The sequence below is a fragment of the Boleophthalmus pectinirostris genome, unplaced genomic scaffold, assembly GCF_026225935.1.
Source record: "Boleophthalmus pectinirostris isolate CB_2022bp ecotype Guang Dong unplaced genomic scaffold, ASM2622593v1 HiC_scaffold_22, whole genome shotgun sequence".
Lineage (NCBI taxonomy): Eukaryota > Metazoa > Chordata > Actinopteri > Gobiiformes > Gobiidae > Boleophthalmus > Boleophthalmus pectinirostris.
In genome coordinates, this window is record NW_026571190.1 from 5,540,836 (window position 1) to 5,561,141 (window position 20,306).

At 39.4% G+C, this 20,306-nt stretch overlaps 1 pseudogene; it reads right to left on the reverse strand.

Annotated features, from left to right (window-relative positions):
• Window positions 1–9,961: 9,961 nt before the first annotated feature.
• On the reverse strand, window positions 9,962–14,758 carry LOC129410302 (uncharacterized protein DDB_G0271670-like; annotated as a pseudogene).
• Between the last annotated feature and the right edge of the window lie 5,548 nt (window positions 14,759–20,306).

Genomic DNA, 20,306 nt, shown 5'->3' on the forward strand with positions numbered 1-20,306 from the left:
CCATGTGACCAAATCCCCAGCAGCCAATCAGAGAGAGGCGCAGCCGGTTGCCGTGGTCACTCCGTGTTATATAAGCTGTTCTATAAGTTTGGTTCTCAACGTTCTCCACTCACTTGTATTTGTTTCTCTGAAGAGTGAAGACACATTTACACAGCTCCTGTTTCTAGATACTTGTACTTGTACTCCTGCACTTAGGATACCTGTACCTGTACAACTACCTTTACAACACCTGTACTTGCACTTGTACACACCTCCGACTGGTTTACTACCTGTGCTTGTACTTGTGTCCTGTGTCAGTATTTGTACTTGCACACAGTTGTAACCCTCCACATATAATGGCGTCCACACTGAAGTCTGGAGACCTGATCGAGACGAGCTCCACCGTGTACGAGCTGCAGAGTCTGCTGGGCTCAGGGGTGTACGGAGACGTCGCTCTCTGTCACAATCGCACCACCAACCGGACGGTGGCGCTCAAGATCCTGAAAGGCAAATGTGCCCTGAGAGCATGTTTTCAAGAGGTCAGTTTGCACAGGTTCTTCTCACATCTACATGAGGGCACACTCACATGGCCAGTACAAATGTGATCACTCAGAATCAGATCACTCAGAATCAGATAACCCAGTGAATAGATCTGATTTTGGCGTGTGTTTACAACACAAAATTCTCACAAACACCTGGTGAGAGTGGATTTTTAGAGGAACTGTTTTAAGTACAATACATTTTAAAATAACACATTAGTTTTGTCTATCTTGAAACGTCACACAAACATTATTATGGGCGGGGACAAGAGATAGGTGTAGACTGACAGTTGATGTTGAGAGAAACACAACAACAGGTTAAAGGGACATAAGACATCTCCTTTAAGTGTAGCTTGTGAATGACTGATATTTTGTCCCCACAGCTGAAGATCCTCCAGGTCCTCTCTGCACACGGCGCACACCACGTCCACATGGTGCACTGGCTCGGCTCCTTTCAGTCTTCTGGAAGATGCTTCCACGAGTTTGAGAAGCTGGACATCAGCCTGGCCCAGTTTCTCAGCCAGAGGCCCTATAAGAGTCTGAGCCTCATGGAGATTCGCCCGATCATCTGGCAGGTACAGACACACGCCCCTGCAGCACACTTTGACAAAATAATCAAGCGTGTTATCAAGCGTGATATTGTACTAACGTGTCCTGTGTGTAACGTGTGTTTGCAGATGGCCCGAGCTCTCCTGTTCCTTCAGCGTGAGGGCATCATGCACACTGATCTGAAACCAGAGAACATCATGATGGAGGAACACGTGGAGAAGCCGCTGTCCATCAAAATCATTGACTTTGGCCTGGCGTGTTTAGTGAGAGAGGCCGATCTGACAAAGGAGAGACAGACTCTGCTGTACAGGTACGACAGTACGACAGTACACAGTTCAGAATAAATCCTATAATGTAGTAGCATACTCCTGTATGTTTTAAAACTGTGGTTTGAAATCATTTGTTCATTTGTCAATAATGTGTGTGTGCAGAGCTCCAGAGAGCCTCCTCCTGGCCCCCGTCAATGAGGCCATAGACATGTGGTCCGTGGGCTGCATTGCTGCTGAGATGTTCTTGGGAGTTCCTCTGTTTCAGCCTGGAGACAAGCAGGACATGATGAGGCTCATTGTGGAGACTGTGGGACACCCTCACAAGTCCTGTCTGGACCAGGGTCTCCGGACCAAAATGTTCTACAGCCGCTCCCAGGACAGAGACAAGTGGACATATAAGGTACGTCCAGCTCCTTCTGTTCACTGCTATACGTGTCATCACTCTGTGTGTGTGTGTGTGTGTGATATGTATATATATGTATGTAATTGTGTGCTCTTGCTTCAGAGTGGTTTGTTGTCCACTCGCAGGGTCACACGTCTGGAGAACATCCACCAGGTGAGAGCACACCTCATTTTTACTCAGGGCACAGGTTGAGTCCTAAACTGTCTCAAAGTCGTGTGTTAGGGTTTTAAAAAAACAAAACAGGTGTTGGCCACCGACTCAAGTGCTGCTGCTTCACACTAGTGTTGTAGTGCTCTTGAGCAAGGCACATCCCCACCTCCAGCCACAGTTGTGTTGATAGATTCACCTCACATACGGTTGGGGCAGTTGATGTCACACTTGTGATTGTGACATTGTAAAGTAGAGCCACAGGTGCAGATGTGACCCTTTGTGTGTGTGTGTGTGTGTTTCAGAGAGACCCCCGGGGCCCTCTGGCCTCCTGTACCCCCACAGAGAAGCACGACCGGGCCGTCTTTGTCAACCTGCTCATACGTATGCTGGACCTCAACCCAGAGACGAGGATCAGCCCCAAGGAGGTGCTCGAGCACCCCTTCCTCACCATGAGCCACCTCAGCGGCACCTAGTGAGTACCCACTGTCCCCTCACACACACGTCACTATATGTCAATGGAAACGAATGAGCAGAAGAACTTTAGAAGGGTGGAGGCAGCGGTGCAGTAGGTTGAGTGGTCGCCCACCAACCAGAAGATGTCTGTTTCAAACCTCACACTGCAGAAAGAAGAGAGGAGACATGCATTACCTCCAAAACCTGAGCAGCAGTGGCGTAAAGACTATTAAATGGTCATATTTTTATCTTCCAGGTGCTCAAAGCACTTTACACCACAGAAATACTACATACTACATACTACATACTACATACACCAGTGTACACAGACACAGGGGCAGCATTTCTCCTTTAAATCACTAACTGTGTTTGTGTCTTGTCTTTCAGTGTGATGCAGAGCCACTGGCTTCTGTCCAAAGTGAGTCAAAGTGCTCAAGACCCCGCCCCGCCCTCTAAGGCTCCTCCCACTATGGTGGCCTCAAGAGGACAAACTTCTTGGGCTAAAACGCAAATGCGAGCAGCAGGCATCTGTGAGCAAAAAACACAGGAGCTCCAGTCCCAAGACCAGCCGCAAAACCAACACCTACCAGGGCCATCGAGCTCATCAACGCCAACAGACTCTCCAGGGCCACCGGCCCTCACAAGAACGAACTTCTGGTCTTAAAACGCAAACACGAGGAGCAGACGTCTGTGAGCAAAAAACACAGGAGCTCCAGTCCCAAGACCAGAAACAACACCAGCCCCAAGACCAGCACCCAGACCAATCCCAAGACCAGCACCCACCAGGGCCACCGAGCTCAACAATGGCGACAGGCTCAACAACGGCACCAGATTCCCCACTTCCACCAGGGCCACCAGGGCCACCGGCACCAGATTCCCCACTCTCCAGGGGCCCCATCATCAGCCTGTATCCACAGGAAAGAGAGCTCAGGAGGACCGGATTAACCTGACTTCTCGGAGCTCTCCCAAAAGGACCAGGTCTGAGGGCCACCAGTGAATCTGGCTCCGGCCTAAAGCTCCAGCTTCATTCGCTGATCAAATATGAATAAACATTCAGCCTCAAACCTTCCTCGTTTTGAGACTTTTATTTGACAGATTTTGTGAACAACGAAGTAGAACTAGTAGCCAGCAACACACACCCACACATGCACATACACCCACACACACGCACACCCACACATGCACATACACCCACACACACACGCACACACACACACACGCACGCACACACACATGCACACAAGCACACGCACACACATACGCACATACACATGCGCACACACACACACATGCACACAGACATGCACACACACTTGACTGTTAGACACATAAAAAAATCAAATCTGAACAAAAACTAAAACAGAGTTCAAATATAGTCACAAAATACAACAAAATGATCAAAAGCAATTACACGAGTTTTGTAAATATTCAACCAGAGCATTTTTAAATGAAGAGACAGAAGTTAATGTGTGAATTGATGAGAGAATATTGTTCCAATCAGAAGGAGCTTTATATTTAAATGAGTGTTTTCCTATTTGTTTTTTGACTCTTGGGACAACAAAAAATATCTGGTCTGACGTGAACTGTAAGAGGATGTGAATGGAATTAAATACTGTTTGAGATATTCAGGAGAACTGAGATGAAGCATTTAAAGAGAAATAATAAGCAGTGAAGTTGACGTCGGGAGGACAGAGTGAGCAGGACAGTTGGAGGAACATCACACAGTGGTGAGTTCTGAAGGGACAGAGGAGAATAAACACTGTTCTAGATCACACTGAGTGGTTGGAGGATGGAAGTTGTAGTATTTTGATAAATGATATTACAGTTATCTAAAATGTTTATGATGATTATTTCCATTGTAGATTCTCACTGAAGGCATCAAATCTATGAATTTGAATTTATTTGTTTGGAGGATAAGTCCCTTGAAATGTCTCGGCATCTCGTTTTCGATGGGGTCCTCATCGTTACAACAACAAAAGACAGATACAGTAGGACAGACACAGGAGACATAAATTCAAATAAACATCAGAACAACTAAATCAACACAACCACACACACTCACTCACACTTGACTGAATGTTTGAATCAAATCTGAGCAAAAAACTAAAATAGAGTTCAGAGATAATTACAAAATACAACAAGATGAACAACAAAATTCAACAAAATGACCAAAAACTATTACACGGGTTTTATAAATATTATATATATATAAATATTCAACCAGAGCATTTTTAAATGAAGAGACAGAAGTTAATGCACAGATCAATGAGGGAAGATGGAGATGAAGAATGAGTGTTTTCCTATTTGTTTTTTGACTCTTGGGACAACAAAAAAATATCTGATCTGACGTAAACTGTAAGAGGATCTGAATGGAATTAAATACTGTTTGAGATATTCAGGAGAAATGAGATGAAGCATTTAAAGAGAAATAATAAGCAGTGAAGTTGACGTCGGGAGGACAGAGTGAGCAGGACAGTTGGAGGAACATCACACAGTGGTGAGTTCTGAAGGGACAGAGGAGAATAAACACTGTTCTAGATCACACTGAGTGGTTGGAGGATGGAAGTTGTGGTATTTAGATAAATAATATCACAGTATCAATATCTAAAATATGAAGAATTAACTGAGATAATCTTTTTCCTGACAGAAAAACTAAAACAATCGATGGACTGATAAAGTCCTTTTAAGCAGTATCAAATTTAGTTTGTAATTATTTGTATATGAGCACTGAATGAGAGCGACGGGTCGAGCCATAAACCAAGATATTTATATTTTTCAACTGCTTTAATTGGTGATGAATCGGTAAATGTCAGATTTACAACATTAACAGAAAAAGGACAGATTCGTTTGTGAAGCAACAAAGTATGATTTGGATTTTTTAAGTAGCAGTTTGTTAGACTGTAGCCATAATAGACACATCAAGAATGTCGGACTTTCGGTCATTGCTCAATCCATACTGGGAAGGATTTCCCGAAAAAGTGAGCATCAAACCACCATGTTTGTTTTCCCAGTGGGATGCGTCTATTGAGAAAGCCGATTTTTTCTAGTCTTTTGAACCATATCACTTTTGTTTCTGGTTCTGATATTGTCATATTTTAGTTTTGGGATTTGGACATCATAATTGTGTGGTTGTTGGATCCTAACAGCAGAAAACGGCTTGAGAAATTTGTTTGCGAACTCCATAAATTCAAAAGGGAATCAGATGTGTGTGACTGCAAACCTCCATTCAAACTGTTTCCGTTCCCAAAGGAATTGAAAAATAGTGAAAGGCAAAGATGATGGGCAGGATTGATCAACAGGAAGGACCAAAAAGCATCTTCGCAGTTATTTTGGTAAGAGTAACTTAAAGTAATACAATAGTAATGTAATGCCTTCCATTTTAAATGCAGTAATATTGTAATGTAACTAATTACTTTGAAATGACAGTAATAAGTCGTAATTAACGCTTTACAGTTTTACAGTTGCCCAACAGTGTTAAAAAATACAAAATGAGGAGAGAGACTGCACAGGAGGCGTTTGTGAAGAATGCTGACTGAAGGCATTTGCAGTAACATTGGGATCAGTAGTATTTTCATTATTTATAAGCATATTAACAAGAGCATGGAGAGTTGACACGTCACAGCAACATCACGTGACCACTCTGAGGAAGAGCACTAGTGAGCAGTCCAAACTGTCAGGTATGAAACTAAACTCTAGGTCTGAAAAAATAACCTAATAACATAAAAAATTACTTTTTACTGCAAGTTTTTTGAAAATCTACCTTGATAAAGCCAATATTTAATATTTAGTGTGTGGTTTGAAGGATCTTAGCATGAATAAAAGGTCATTCTAACGTGTTAAACAGGTGCATATTTCAATTATTCACTGTATTGAGCATCAGTCTACGGCCCTGGATCAGCCCTCTGCTTTGTCTGTGTTTAGATTTGTGGCCCTTGATAAAAAAAGTTTGGACACCCCTGCTCTAAAGGCTCTGTAAAGTACATAACCTTAAGTTAGAACTTGTTTAAAGTACATGTTTTACACTTTTCAGACTGTATGACTCAGTGTGTATGTTGTTCACATGCTCTCCGTGTCTCACTGCATCTCTAGGTGCAGGGAGGAGGGTCGGTCTGCAGCATGGGCGTTCCAGACGTGCAACAGAAACTCCCTAATGAGCATTCCTGTAGTGTGAAATCAATCAATCAATCAGAAAGAGTTTTGCACTCTTCCGCTTTTTTGCTTCTTCTTGGCAAAAGTCTAAACTGTCTATGGTCGAAGCAAAGCGGCAACACATGTTTTTCACTAGAGATTATGTCCAAGTATCATTTATTTACAGAAGGTGGGAGGGCTCATAACAAATGCAAACGCCGCAACAAATACAAACGCCACAACACAACAAAAAGCCACAGCACATCAAAAAAAGCCACAATGGAAGTGACCGCGGGACTCTGTTTTCCGCCAGACCAAGCGAAGCGAACAAGAATGTGAAAAGTAAAGGAACGGAGAAGTGAAAGAAGTTGGAAACGTAAGTAAAAGTAATTTATTGTTTTCTGGCCGCTTGTGTGATGTTTTTGGATCAACAGTGACGCTGTGGGATACACAAACTGGTGTCCAAGAAAACCTTCCCCAAACATGCAAACAGAAGATGTGCTGCAAAACCCACTAACCTGAAGGTTGACCTGAAGGTTTCAAACTTTGTGCTAGTTCATACTGTCCTTGGGCAAAACACTTCACTTGGTACACTTGGTATGTATAAGACTGTGTTTGTGAGAATGACCACGTAAATAGAATCACAGTCCAGAGCCAATGCAGTGACTTGCTGTTGATTCCATGTGTCTTGTCTCTTATAGAAACTCTATGCTGGACTGATCGTCTCTGTGCCAAGCATCTGCCCTACTTGCTGCATGGATGATTTAAAAATGTATTAAAAAGCATTGCAACTAGAGGCCTATGCTCAGATTTTTGTTTGTTTTTTGTTTGCGTGCGTATGTGTGTGCATTATTATTACTTTTTTATTATCAATATATCAGTATCAATTTGCAATGTCTCCCTTTAACTGTCTGTTCTATCATCAAATTACACAATGCAATACCATCACGAACCACCAGAGGGAGACAAATGACCAAGTGTTTTTTACAGTAGGACACATTTACTTTATTATTATATACAAATAATAATAATACAAATACTGCTACTACTAAAACTACTACGAATAATAATAATAATGATAATAATAATTACATTTATGACTGTATTTTCAAAAACAAGATAGACCGATCTATAGGCAAATAGAAGACACAGACAGACAGAAAGATTAAAATGAATTAAAAGAAATAATTCCAGTGTAATAACATGAACCGCACCACAAAATTTGCAAAGTAATTCACAATTCACCGCAAAGTGCATAAAAAAAAAAAACCAAAAAAACTTTTTAATATTTCATGACATTAATAGACCTTGTTGCTTAGTTGTGTGTGTGTGTGTTTACGGGAGTGTGGGGGTGTACTTCCAGCCCCTTTCTCCATTTTGGGAGCGGGACAGGAAGTGGGCTCCGCAAAGGAAACATGACCCCCCCTCCCTCCTCCTTCTGCTTCTCGTCTTTTTGTGAGTCCCGATGTGCTGTCCCAAGCTGCCCACACAACTACTACTACTACTACTACTACTATTACTACTATTACTATGACTACTCATCTTAGTGAGTTCTGGTGTACTGTCCCAAGCTGCCCGCATGACTATTATCTCTCCCTGTTGTTTGGCATTGCAAGACTTACTGCAAATTGTACTAATGCAGTACTACTACTACTACTGCAATACTACTACTACCATTCCTACCACTATTACTACAACCACCACCATTGTTACTACTATTACTACTACCATTTCTACTAGTACTCCTACTACTACATTAACATCCCTACTAATACTACCATTCCTACTACTACTACTACAACTTCCATTCCTACTACCAGTATTACTACCATTCCAACTACTACCACCATTCCTACAACTATTAGTACTACCACCACTATCATTCCTACTACTACTACTACTACTACTACTACTACTACTACTACTACCACTATCAATCCTACTATTACTACTACTACTACCACCACTATCATTACTCCTACTACAACTATCATTCTTACTACTACTATTACCCTGCTACTACTACTATTACTACTTCTACTACTACTACCACCACTATCATTACTACTACTACTGCCATTTCTACTACTACTATTACAACTTCCATTCCTACTACCAGTATTATTACCAATCCTACTACTACTACCATTCCTACAACTATTACTACTACTACCACTATCATTCCTACTACTATTATCATTCCTACTAATATTACCCTGCTACTTCTACAATTACTACTGCTACTACTACTACTAATATCACTATTGTTTATAACTGCACATTAAACAGACAACAGACTACCGCTATCATTCTTACTACTACTACTATTACCATTCCTACTACTACTACTACTACCTCTATCATTCCTACTACTACTACTGCCATTTCTACTACTACTACTACTACTACTACACTATCATTCTTACTACTATTACCACAACAATTTCTTCTTCTACTACTACTACTACTACTACTACCAATCCTACCACTACTATTACCCTGCTACTACTACTATTACTACTGCTTATAACTGCACATTAAACAGAAAAAAACAATGGAACATTTCTGGGTCCACAATCTGTGTTTCCATGGAGATCTCATCAACTACTGTACTACTAAGTTTTGTACTATGGCTAGTAGGTTACTAGGGTTCTTCTAATACTATTACTACTTTGCTGCTGTTACTACTACTACTACTACTACTACTACTACTACTACTACTACTACTACTACTATGCTCATATGAATACTACTAAACTTGTACTCTGTAGTTTTCGGACACCATAGTTTCACAACTTGAATCATACTCTATATTGTACAGTGTAAAAGTACTCTTACTGGAATAAAAGTTTTGGCGACGCTTCCTGTGAACTTTATTTTGACAACACTGGAACATTTCTTGCACTGCTTCTTCAGATATGATTTATTTTTTCACTTTTTTGTGTCTTTGTTTTAAAAATACCACATTTGTCCTTCTAGTTAATAAAAATAATCTACCATAAATTTAAAAAGTCTGTTCACATCCAACCCTAAGTACTTTCCCAGAGCAGTGAAACCTGAGATGCCTGCAGTATTAGTAGTAGTGGTAGCAGTAGTAGTGGTACTGGTCTCCTGGGATACGTATTGGTTTGGCCCAGATTAAAAACCACAGTAAAGGTCATTCTGGGGGGTTATGTGTGTGTATGTATATGCGTAGTAGTAGTAGTAGTAGTACTAGTATGTGTATATGTGAAGGGGTGTGTGCAGTACCAGAATAGAGGCACAGACCATTACTACTACTACACTGCTGCTACTACTTCTACTACTATTACACTGGTACAACTGCTAATATGCTGCTACTACTTGCTACTACTACTACTATTTTGCTACTACTGCTTCTACTACTTCTACAACTGCAGGTACTAAGCTACTACTACTAATCTACTACAACTAATGCTGTTCATGCTGTTACTACTACTACTACTACTATGCTGCTACTACTGCCTCTACTACTATGCAGCTACTGTTATTAAACTGCTACTACTATGATTACTACTACTACTACTACTACTACTACTACTACTACTACTACTCTGTTATTACCACCAATACTAGTGCTACTATTTCACTGTTACTACTACTACTATTACTACTACTACTATGCTGCCACTGCTACAACTACTAAACTGCTACTACTATGATTACCAGTACTACTACTGCTATTACTCTGTGACTACCACCAGTACTAGTACTACTATTTCTACTACTACTATTGCTACTACTACTACTACTGCTACTACTGATTCTACTACTATGCAGCTACTAAGCTGCATAGTAGTAGTTTTACTAAAATTTTACTACTACTATGCTGCTACTGTTACTAAACTGCTACTACTATGACTACTTCTACTTCTGCTATTACTTTGTTATTATCACCAATACTACTACTACACTGGTACAACTACTACTGTGCTGCTACTATTGCTTCTACTACTATGCAGCTACTATGCTACTAGTACAACTGCTACTACTACAACTGCTACTACTTGTACTATGTGTGTGTATGGACATGTGTAGTAGTACCGTATTTTTTGGACCATAAGTCGGTTCGGAGTATAAGTCGCACCAGCCAAAAAATGTGTAATGAAGGAAAAAAAACATATATAAGTTGCACTTGTATATGTTGTCAAAGTGTTTTTTAGATTGATTCTGCGTTTTTGTTAACAAATTGCAGCATATTTCTGCCACCCTCCCACGTGACAACGAAATAAAGCTGCTACAACGATGATGCGGCAGATACACCTATGACGCGTTTGACGTAGCAGAAAACACTTCGCACCCGCCCCCCACTCAGTGTATTGTTCTACACTGCAGTGTACACGATATAATAAGTATCTACTAGTGTTTATTTAAACTTTACCAATCAGTAATGTTTAGTTGATGTGGACGCGGTGCTTGAGCTTCGTGCTCCTCAAAGTCCTCGTCCGATTCCGGGTCCAACACATGTGGCTGAACGCGCTGTGTCTCCATGATGAATAAAAGTTAATTCCTCCTGATATCAGGGCACACGTCTGTCTCCCCGTCCCTCCCTGAGATGGGCGGGGGAAGGGCGACTCACTTAGAGCCTATGTCACGTTTGGAGGCGGAGCCTGTGCTTTCTCAGGACGGGCGGGGGGAGGAGCAATAGTCGGCCTTTCATAGCTCCTGGTCTGTGACTGTCTCCAAGAAATCAGTAAGATTTCATAACTATTGTGTAATGGATGTTCCAAAACCCTAATTGTGCTTGTATAGGCGAGTTTCATTGTTGACAAAAGCGTGCGTTGCATGCTGGGAATTATTTTGGTCGGCGGCATGAAACACTAATTCAACATGACGGACGGAGCGAGAAAGCACGTAAAGGGTATTGATCCCGGTTATTTATCCACTCTAACGGCAGAGGACCCAAGACCAATTGACCAGAAATTGGTCATAAGCATCGATGGACGACAAATCACCCTTTTCAACCCCGACAAAAGGTGGACCAAACCAAACTTCTGGTCAGAATCGCCAACTACCTGGACAAATATTCACTTGGGCGATATCCACAATGACTTGGTGGAAACTCCTGGGCCATTCACAGCAGAAAAGATGAAAACCTCCAAGAGTCTCGATGTGTTGTTGAACTTGTTGGAGTCCACGGTTTGTTAGGATCTTCTACGTTTGCTCTGTGGATGTTTGAAAACCATTTAATTCACCGTTAGCGGTTCTTTTCACTCAGAATACGAAAAAGACATTTTCCTTCTTCCGTGCTTCTATTTGTGCATCTGATAATGCAGCAGGAATTTACCATTATCGGGGAGAAATAAGCGAAGTTACGCACTGTGTTTGACTGCTATCGTGTTTCTTGCCTTTGACGAAAATATTTCCCAGCATGCAACGCGGGCTTTTAATAACAATGACGTCAGCTGAAACTCGCCTATATGTGCAGAAGATACAATGTGAAAAGAGTTATTTTGCATGAAATGGACCCTTTAACTCTGGTACCTTATTTTTTTTTTCATACATAGAGTAAAACACTTGAAAATGAAACTTAAGCATGTTAGGACATTCTCTGTTTACATTTAAGTTCTTATATTATGAAAAAATACATTTTTTATGTCCAAACATTTCCTGATACATTTCACTGTAATATCAGTGTATATAAGAAGGGGTTGGGGTGTCTCATGTTACTGCAGTACCAGACCGCAGTACTAGACCGCAGTACCAGACCGCAGTACCAGACTGGACAAATCCCAGTTGCACATGTCCCATTACAGTGTCTTGTGTCAGAGGCTATGTTAGCGATCGCAGTGTTAGCGGGGTTAGCCATGTTAGCGGAGCCGGAGGTTTTCATTACCGTCAATAAATGTTTTGTGCGTCACCTCGTACAGTGAATGTGATATGTCTTACGTCAGATGCCCTTCCAGTCAAGTCATTTTTCACATTTTTAGGACAGTTTGGTCTCTCAGTATCATAATAAATATTGTGGTAGCAGATAATAATTTAAAATAGGCTAACTTCTTATTCTTAATACTACTACTACTACTACTACTACTACTACTACTACTACTACTACTACTACACTGCTGCTGCTACTACTAGTACTACTACTACTACACTGCTGCTACTACCAGTACTACTACTACTACTACTACTACTACTACTACTACTACTACACTGCTGCTGCTACTACCAGTACCACTACTACTACTACTACTACTACTACTACTACTACTACACTGCTGCTGCTGCTGCTACTACTACTACTACTACTACTACTACTACTACTACTACTACGACTACTACTTCTACACTGCTACTACCAGTACACTGCTGCCGCAACTACTACTACACAGCTACTACACAGCTCTACTACTGCTACTACTACTGTGCTGCGACTACTCCTACTAAGCGTACTACTCCTACTCCCCAAGTGATGTATTGTTAATATAATTTCTAAATGGCCAAGTGCGTTCCATTTGTCACTTTGTTCATTTGCAGAATTACTCGGAAAACACTTTTTTTTTTTACACTTGACATTCATCAAAATGACTCATGGCTAATTAGCTCTGAGCTAGTTTTCAGCTTTTACGTCACCGTGAGAAACGGCAAGAAATATAAAGAGAAAGGCGCGTACTGTCAGCCCATCCACGCTCCAAACACGAGAGTTTTTTACAACGTCGCTCATTCAGCTTTCAGTTTTCACTTTGCGGCTCTGGGCTCTTGAACTTTTGCTTGTCCTTACCCCCACTACACCCGATACTACTAATATGTTACTGCTGCAACTACTACTATTACTACTACTACTAGGACGGGGCAAAGGTGTCTGTTGTCCTGGGCCCCAGGGTTTTAGGGGCCCGGGCTTCCTATTCACTTATATTAGGGGGGCTACTACTACTATTACTGCTACTACTACTACTACTACTATTACAGCTGCTACTACTACTACTACTACTACTATTACAGCTGCTACTACTACTACTACTACTATTACAGCTGCTACTACTACTACTACTATTACAGCTGCTACTACTACTACTACTACTATTACAGCTGCTACTACTACTACTACTACTATACTAGCTGCTACTACTACTACTACTATTTACAGCTGCTACTACTACTACTACTATTCCAGCTGCTACTACTACTACTACTACTATTCCAGCTGCTACTACTACACTACTACTACAGCTGTTACTACTACTACTACTATTACAGCTGCTACTACTACTACTACTACTATTACAGCTGCTACTACTACTACTACTATTACAGCTGCTACTACTACTACTACTACTTACAGCTGCTACTACTACTACTACTACTATTACTGCTACTACTACTACTACTACTATTACAGCTGCTACTACTACTACTACTATTACAGCTGCTACTACTACTACTACTACTACTACTACTACTACTACAGCTGCTACTACTACTACTACTACTACTACTATTACAGCTGCTGCTACTACTACTACTACTATTACAGCTGCTACTACTACTACTACTACTATTACAGCTGCTACTACTACTACTACTACTATTACAGCTGCTACTACTACTACTACTACTATTACAGCTGCTGCTACTACTACTACTACTACTACTTACAGCTGCTACTACTACTACTACTACTACTGCTACTACTACTACTACTACTACTACTACTACTACTAGCTGCTTACTACTACTACTACTGCTACTACTACTACTACTACTACTACTACTACTACTACTACTACTACTACTACTACTACAGCTGCTACTACTACTACTGCTACTACTACTACTACTGCTACTACTACTACTACTACTACTACTACTACTACTACTACTACTACTACTTTTACTACAGCTGCTGCTACAACTAATACAGATGATACTACTACAGATGCTACTACCATTACTACTACCACTAGTACTACAGTTACTACTACTACTACTACTGCTACTTCTACTACTACTGGTTGTATACTATACCATTACAGCTCCCATACTATTACTAATACTACTTCTGCTACTACTTTTACCATTACTACAGCTACTACTACTACTCCTCCTCAGCCAAACCAGTGAAGCCAAACAGTTGTACATAGGACACAATTTTCCAAAGTAGTGTACAGTTGAAAGTATTCATTTTTGAGTTCCTGTTTCCACTGCTGTCAGCACATTCACACAAGAGGATGAGGCACAGGCCAGAACACGCTTTACACTCACTCTACTTTCTCTGGAACTGGCACTTGAGGAACTTTGTACTTTTCAGAGTACTTTTCTACCACCATACCTTTACTCGTACTTATAGAGTCATATTTTTCTTGAAGTAACAGCACTCTTACATGGGAAGAATTTTGGTTACAAGTGACAAAAGCTTCATGTTGTTGCTTTATGTAGTCTGTCCCATTTTTGTTAAATATTTAGTCGTTCCAGTTACACAGATTTCAAATTATAAAGCAAAAGCAACAATTACTCTTTAAACGCCCTACATAACACAAAATTGACTGTTATGTGCTTTAAATCATGTTAGAATAATACTCCATTCTACTACACCTATGCTTGAATAATCCTTTATTATGAGTTCGTCTACATCTCCAAAGTTAGAAAAATCTAAATTTATGATATTTGCAAAGCGAAAAGTACAAAATCATGTACAAATTATGCAATAATACACCACTAGAAAGAGTCTTTCAAAATATTTTTTTAGGAGTAACTATAGATAATAATTTAAACTGGAAATCACACATAAATACAATTAGAAAATAAGTTATCCAAAGTGATCGCAATTATATATAAATATAGATATACCCTAGATAAAAACAGTCTTTTTATTATATATAACTGGCTGGTAATGCCCTACATAACCTATGGTATTGAGATTTGGAGCAGTACATATAAGACTAATACAAATCCAGTCTTTACCTGCAAAATAAGGCAATAAGAGCAATCACATGATCAGCTTTTAACAAATCAACCAATGTGTTATTTAAAAACCTTCAAACTCTGAAATTTTATGATTTAGTCGACCTTTATACTCTGAAAATCATGTTCAAAGTAAACAACAATCTCCTGTCAAAATCTTTACAGAACATGTTCAAAATCCAAAAGAGCCGATACGAACTCAGAGGCACGACCATGTTTATCAAAAAGAAAATCAGAACTAACATTATGAAATTTTGTAAATCTGTTAAAGGGGTGGAGCCTCTGGAACAACTGTACAGAAAACCTCAAATTGTGCACCAGTGTCTTTCACTTTATAAAGAAGTTTAAATGTTTAACTCTGGACAGATACATGAAATATGATACTTAGTTTGTGCTGTAGTACTTTGTTGTACTGTTACTGATTTGTTTGTTTCCTCCTGCTGTATTTATGAAGATGAACTGGTGTCAAGATGATACTCTGATAAAGGAATAAAGGGCAGGTATAATAAGCTTAAGCTTCAGCTGACACCTTTTCGGTCTGTTAAATATGACTGTCTGTGAATTAATGTCAAAATATACCAAAATAAAAAAATAAATAAAGTTGAAAATGCTCTGTTCCACCTTGTGATGTCATGATGTGGCAGTTTTCAAGTTAATGGCTACCTTTTGCCTTTTGTTCGGTCGAGATTGACATTTTCACGGCTGAAATGATCACAGTTATTCTAGTGAAAATGGATGGAGTTTAAAAACACAGTGGAGTGCTTTTTATATTACCACATGACATCACAAGGTGGAACGGAGTGATTTCTGTTTAAGAGAAAAACTCATCTTAAATGCAGGTTTGTGTGTTAAACATGTGTGAATGAAATAAACCCAACTCCAGGCCTGTTTTTTGATGAGGAAACAACATTACTTGGGTTGTAGTTTTCCTAAATCCTTGGACCCACTGCTTCTACTTGAGTAATATTATTTTAAAGTACAATTACTTTTACTTGAGTACAATGTTTGGCCACTCTGCCCACCTCTGTGTAATATGTGTGAGCAGATTGTGCTGGTGAGGACAAAACCGCACAGGCTCAGCGTTGTCATGCAAGTGTTTAAATCACTTCATGATAACAGTTAAACATAGCAAATAATTCTGTCCATTATTCAATAAACTATTCTCCAAAATAGACTTTTCAGAGCTTTTGTCCATGTTATAGTCAGTGTTGGGAAGGTGACTTTTAAAATGTATCCCCCTACAGATTACAGATTACATACACCAAAATGTAGTTTGTAACAGAATCCTTTAAATTACTCAAGGTGAGTAACGTAATCTGAATACTTTGGATTACTTGATTTGCTGTAGAGAACAAAGACGAGGATATCGTAACATAAGATGTTTTGTCTGATAAAAGAAAATAAAAAGCCCAGACTTTCCTTAAACGTATTAAAAATATTATTGATAGAAGAGGAGACACGTCCTCACAGCATGATTAAGTCCTGTTAAATCCTGTTTTAGTCCTGTTTAGTCCTGTTTTAGTCCTGTTTTTAGTCCCTGGTTTTAGACCTGGTTTAGATTTTAGATCTAGTTTAGTCCTGGTTTTAGTTTTAGACCTGGTTTTAGTCTGGTTTAGTTTTTTAGTCCTGGTTTAGTCCTGGTTTAGTCCTGGTTTTAGACCTGGTTTAGATCTAGTTTAGACCTGGTTTTAGTTAGTCCCTGGTTTTTAGTTTTTCCTGGTTTAGTTCCTGGTTTAGACCTGGTTTTAGATCTAGTTTAGATCCTGGTTTTAGTTTTCCTGGTTTAGACCTGGTTTAATGTTTAGAGTGGAATTGCCTGGTTTAGAAAGAAAAAAAAAAGGGTGGGGAGATAAAGCCCAAAATGAAAACAGGAAAATACCGCCATGTAATCCATTTATTTCAACAAAGTAACTGTAATCCAATTACCACTCATAAATTGTACTCTGATTACGTAACTCTGGTACATGTAATCTGTTCCTCCCCAACACTGGTTATAGTTGTCTCCCTTCTCATTTACCTTCTGAAGTTTTATTTGGAGCAAAGGTGTAGGTTTGGCCTCAGCTTTGGTTGGGACATCATCAGCTAACCTCCCCATGAAACCATCTGATTACTTGTACTTACTGTAGATATTTGTGAGGTCATGTGTGTATATTTTTCCATGGAATATTGTCAGTAGAGTCTGGGTCTCACAGTGCACGAGTAGAGCTCCGTTTGGGAGGTGCACTTGTGGTGATAGCCCCTCTTTTAAGACAAGTTTAACTGAAGATGAAGCCAAGTAAGTTTCTTTTGTAAAGTTTTTCAAAGTTTGGTTCAGCGTCTTCACTCACGCTGCTCAAGCCGACATCTTCAGGTGCGGCCCTGTCCTGTCGCTTCCCCAGTTTAGGCTCCTGACTCCACTAATGACATCACTCTGTTGCAGCCAATGAAAGAGCGGCAGGTGTAACCCTGTCGTCATATCACTGAATACATCTCAGAACATCTAATAAACAAAATGTGAACTCAAACGTGTTTAATTACTACTATTGAGTTTGGAAAAATATCGGAATAAATTTATATCAAGTCTTTGTTTTGCAAGTCTCAAGTAAGTCTCAAGTCTTTCACCTCAAGTCCGAGTCAAGTCCCAAGTCAAATACAGGCAAGTCCAAGTCCAGTCTCGAGTCACTGGTCCAAAATTCCAAGTCAAGTCCATGTCGTCTGCTTTGAGCTTCAAGTCATTTCAAGTCTTTAAACCAAAGTACCAAATATTGCTTAGATTTTCTGCAATTTATATACATTTTAAACTATATTGTACTTAAAAAATCATAGTACATTTATATATGAGTGTTTATATAACAGTTGTAGAAATTAATTTAGTTAATTTTTCCTTTTTAAATGTCTTGACAAGATCTTAGCGTGAATCATTTCGGTCAGAATAGAAAGAATTTAGATTTAAAAGTGTTTCTCAAGTCACAGGCCTCAAGTACAAGTTCAGTCCCAAGTCTTACTCCATTTTATCCAGTCAAGTCTCAAGTCGTAAAAATAGTGACTCAAGTCTGACTCAAGTCACGACTTGCACGTCCCCACCTCTGTTAAGTTGTTTTTAGAAATGAATATTGTGATTTAAATGTGTCCAAATTGTAACATAATGATCCACAGCTGTCACAGATCACAGTGTGTTCTTTAAGTCATTTCATAGTTTTATGTAGAACTTTTTTTTTTTTTTAGAGTAGTAGTTAAATCATTATACGTTTTACAATCTGACTTTTTAGTTAATAATTGTACATCTTGGTTGGACACGGGCAACAGACATACGCAGAGATAATTAAATTACTGACAAAAATAAAACAAAAATCGATCAATAATTATGATTCAACTAATAAAATTTCATAACACCACCTTTGTTTTATGAAATGTTTAAACAGCCTCCTTTGTGCAGAATTTTTTCCTGCATTTTAGAAAAACTTTGTAAAAAAAAAAAAAAAAGAAATTCGATCATAATCAAGTTTCATGTGATTGACTTTTATTAACAGTTATATTCATTTTAAATTGCCAGTAGCTTGAAAATGATCACGTATGATTTCAGTTTAGTACATGAAGAGTTAATTCAATCCAGATTATGACCTAAATAAAAAAAAAAAAAACACGACTTACAAAATTGTGCAACTGCCGTATATCACGTCTTATGTATGAGTACGATTTGACTTTTTTACTTCTGATGATTGCTGAAAAATGACTCACAGAAAAACCACAAAATACTGGATTGGAAGGAGTTGTTACAAATATGACTAATTACAAAAGATAAGATTTTTTATTTTTTTTTGTGGATGACTAGAGAGCACTCATCATCGTGACCCGATCCGGTTCATCATGCGGCCTCAGACTGGTCACGCTGCGTGCCGTTTTCTGATTCACACAACCAGAAAACAAACCTGGAAGAGTCATTTTTATTTGACAAGTTTGAATATTTATTTACCGTCTTCACCCTGGATTACTGGAGTTACTCATAGACTGTATACAGATGTGGACAAAGGGAGAAAAAAAAAGAGACAAAAACAAAAACAAAGAAGTCGTCCCGGTCTATGATACACGTCTAACAAGTACATGAGTATAAAGTAGATACACGAGCCTTCACATGAATTCAGATGCAGTGTTCTGAAGGCCACATGGTTCAGTCTGCTGTTTAGTGTGCTGCTGTGTGTGAGCAGCAGAAGCACAGGTTTAGTGACAGTCAAGTGTCATTTGTACAAAACACTCAGAGTGCACAAGTGGGAAAAGCAGTGTGGAGCTGCCAGACGCACACGATACTGACGGAAGTGGAGTCAGACGTGTCTAAAAGTAAATGTATTTATGTGTGTGTTTACCTCCACTGTTGGGCAAGTTACTTTAAAAGTGTCATGTGTGATTTATTTATGACTTGTTACTGTTGTTTCAGAGTAATTTGTTACATTACAATATTACTGTGTTTAAAATGGAAGGTATTACATTACTATTACATTACTTTTAAGTTACTCTCACCAAAAGAACTGTGAAGATGCTGAACTTTTGCATCATATATGGACTGAACCAGGACTAAACCAGGACTAAACAAAACTGAACCAGGACTAAACCAGGTCTAAACCAGGTCTAAACCAGGTCTAAACCAAGACTAAACCAGGTCTAAACCAAGACTAAACCAGGTCTAAACCAGGACTAAACTAGGACTAAACCACAGATGAACCAGAACTGAACCAGAACTAAACCAGAACTGAACCAGATGTGAACCAGAACTAAAACAGGACTGAATCAGGACTGAACCAGGACTAAACCAGGACTGAACCAAAACTAAATCAGAACTAAACCATGTCTAAACCAAGTCTAAACCAGGACTAAACCAGGACTAAACCAGGTCTAAACCAAGACTAAACCAGGACTAAACCAGGTCTAAACCAGGTCTAA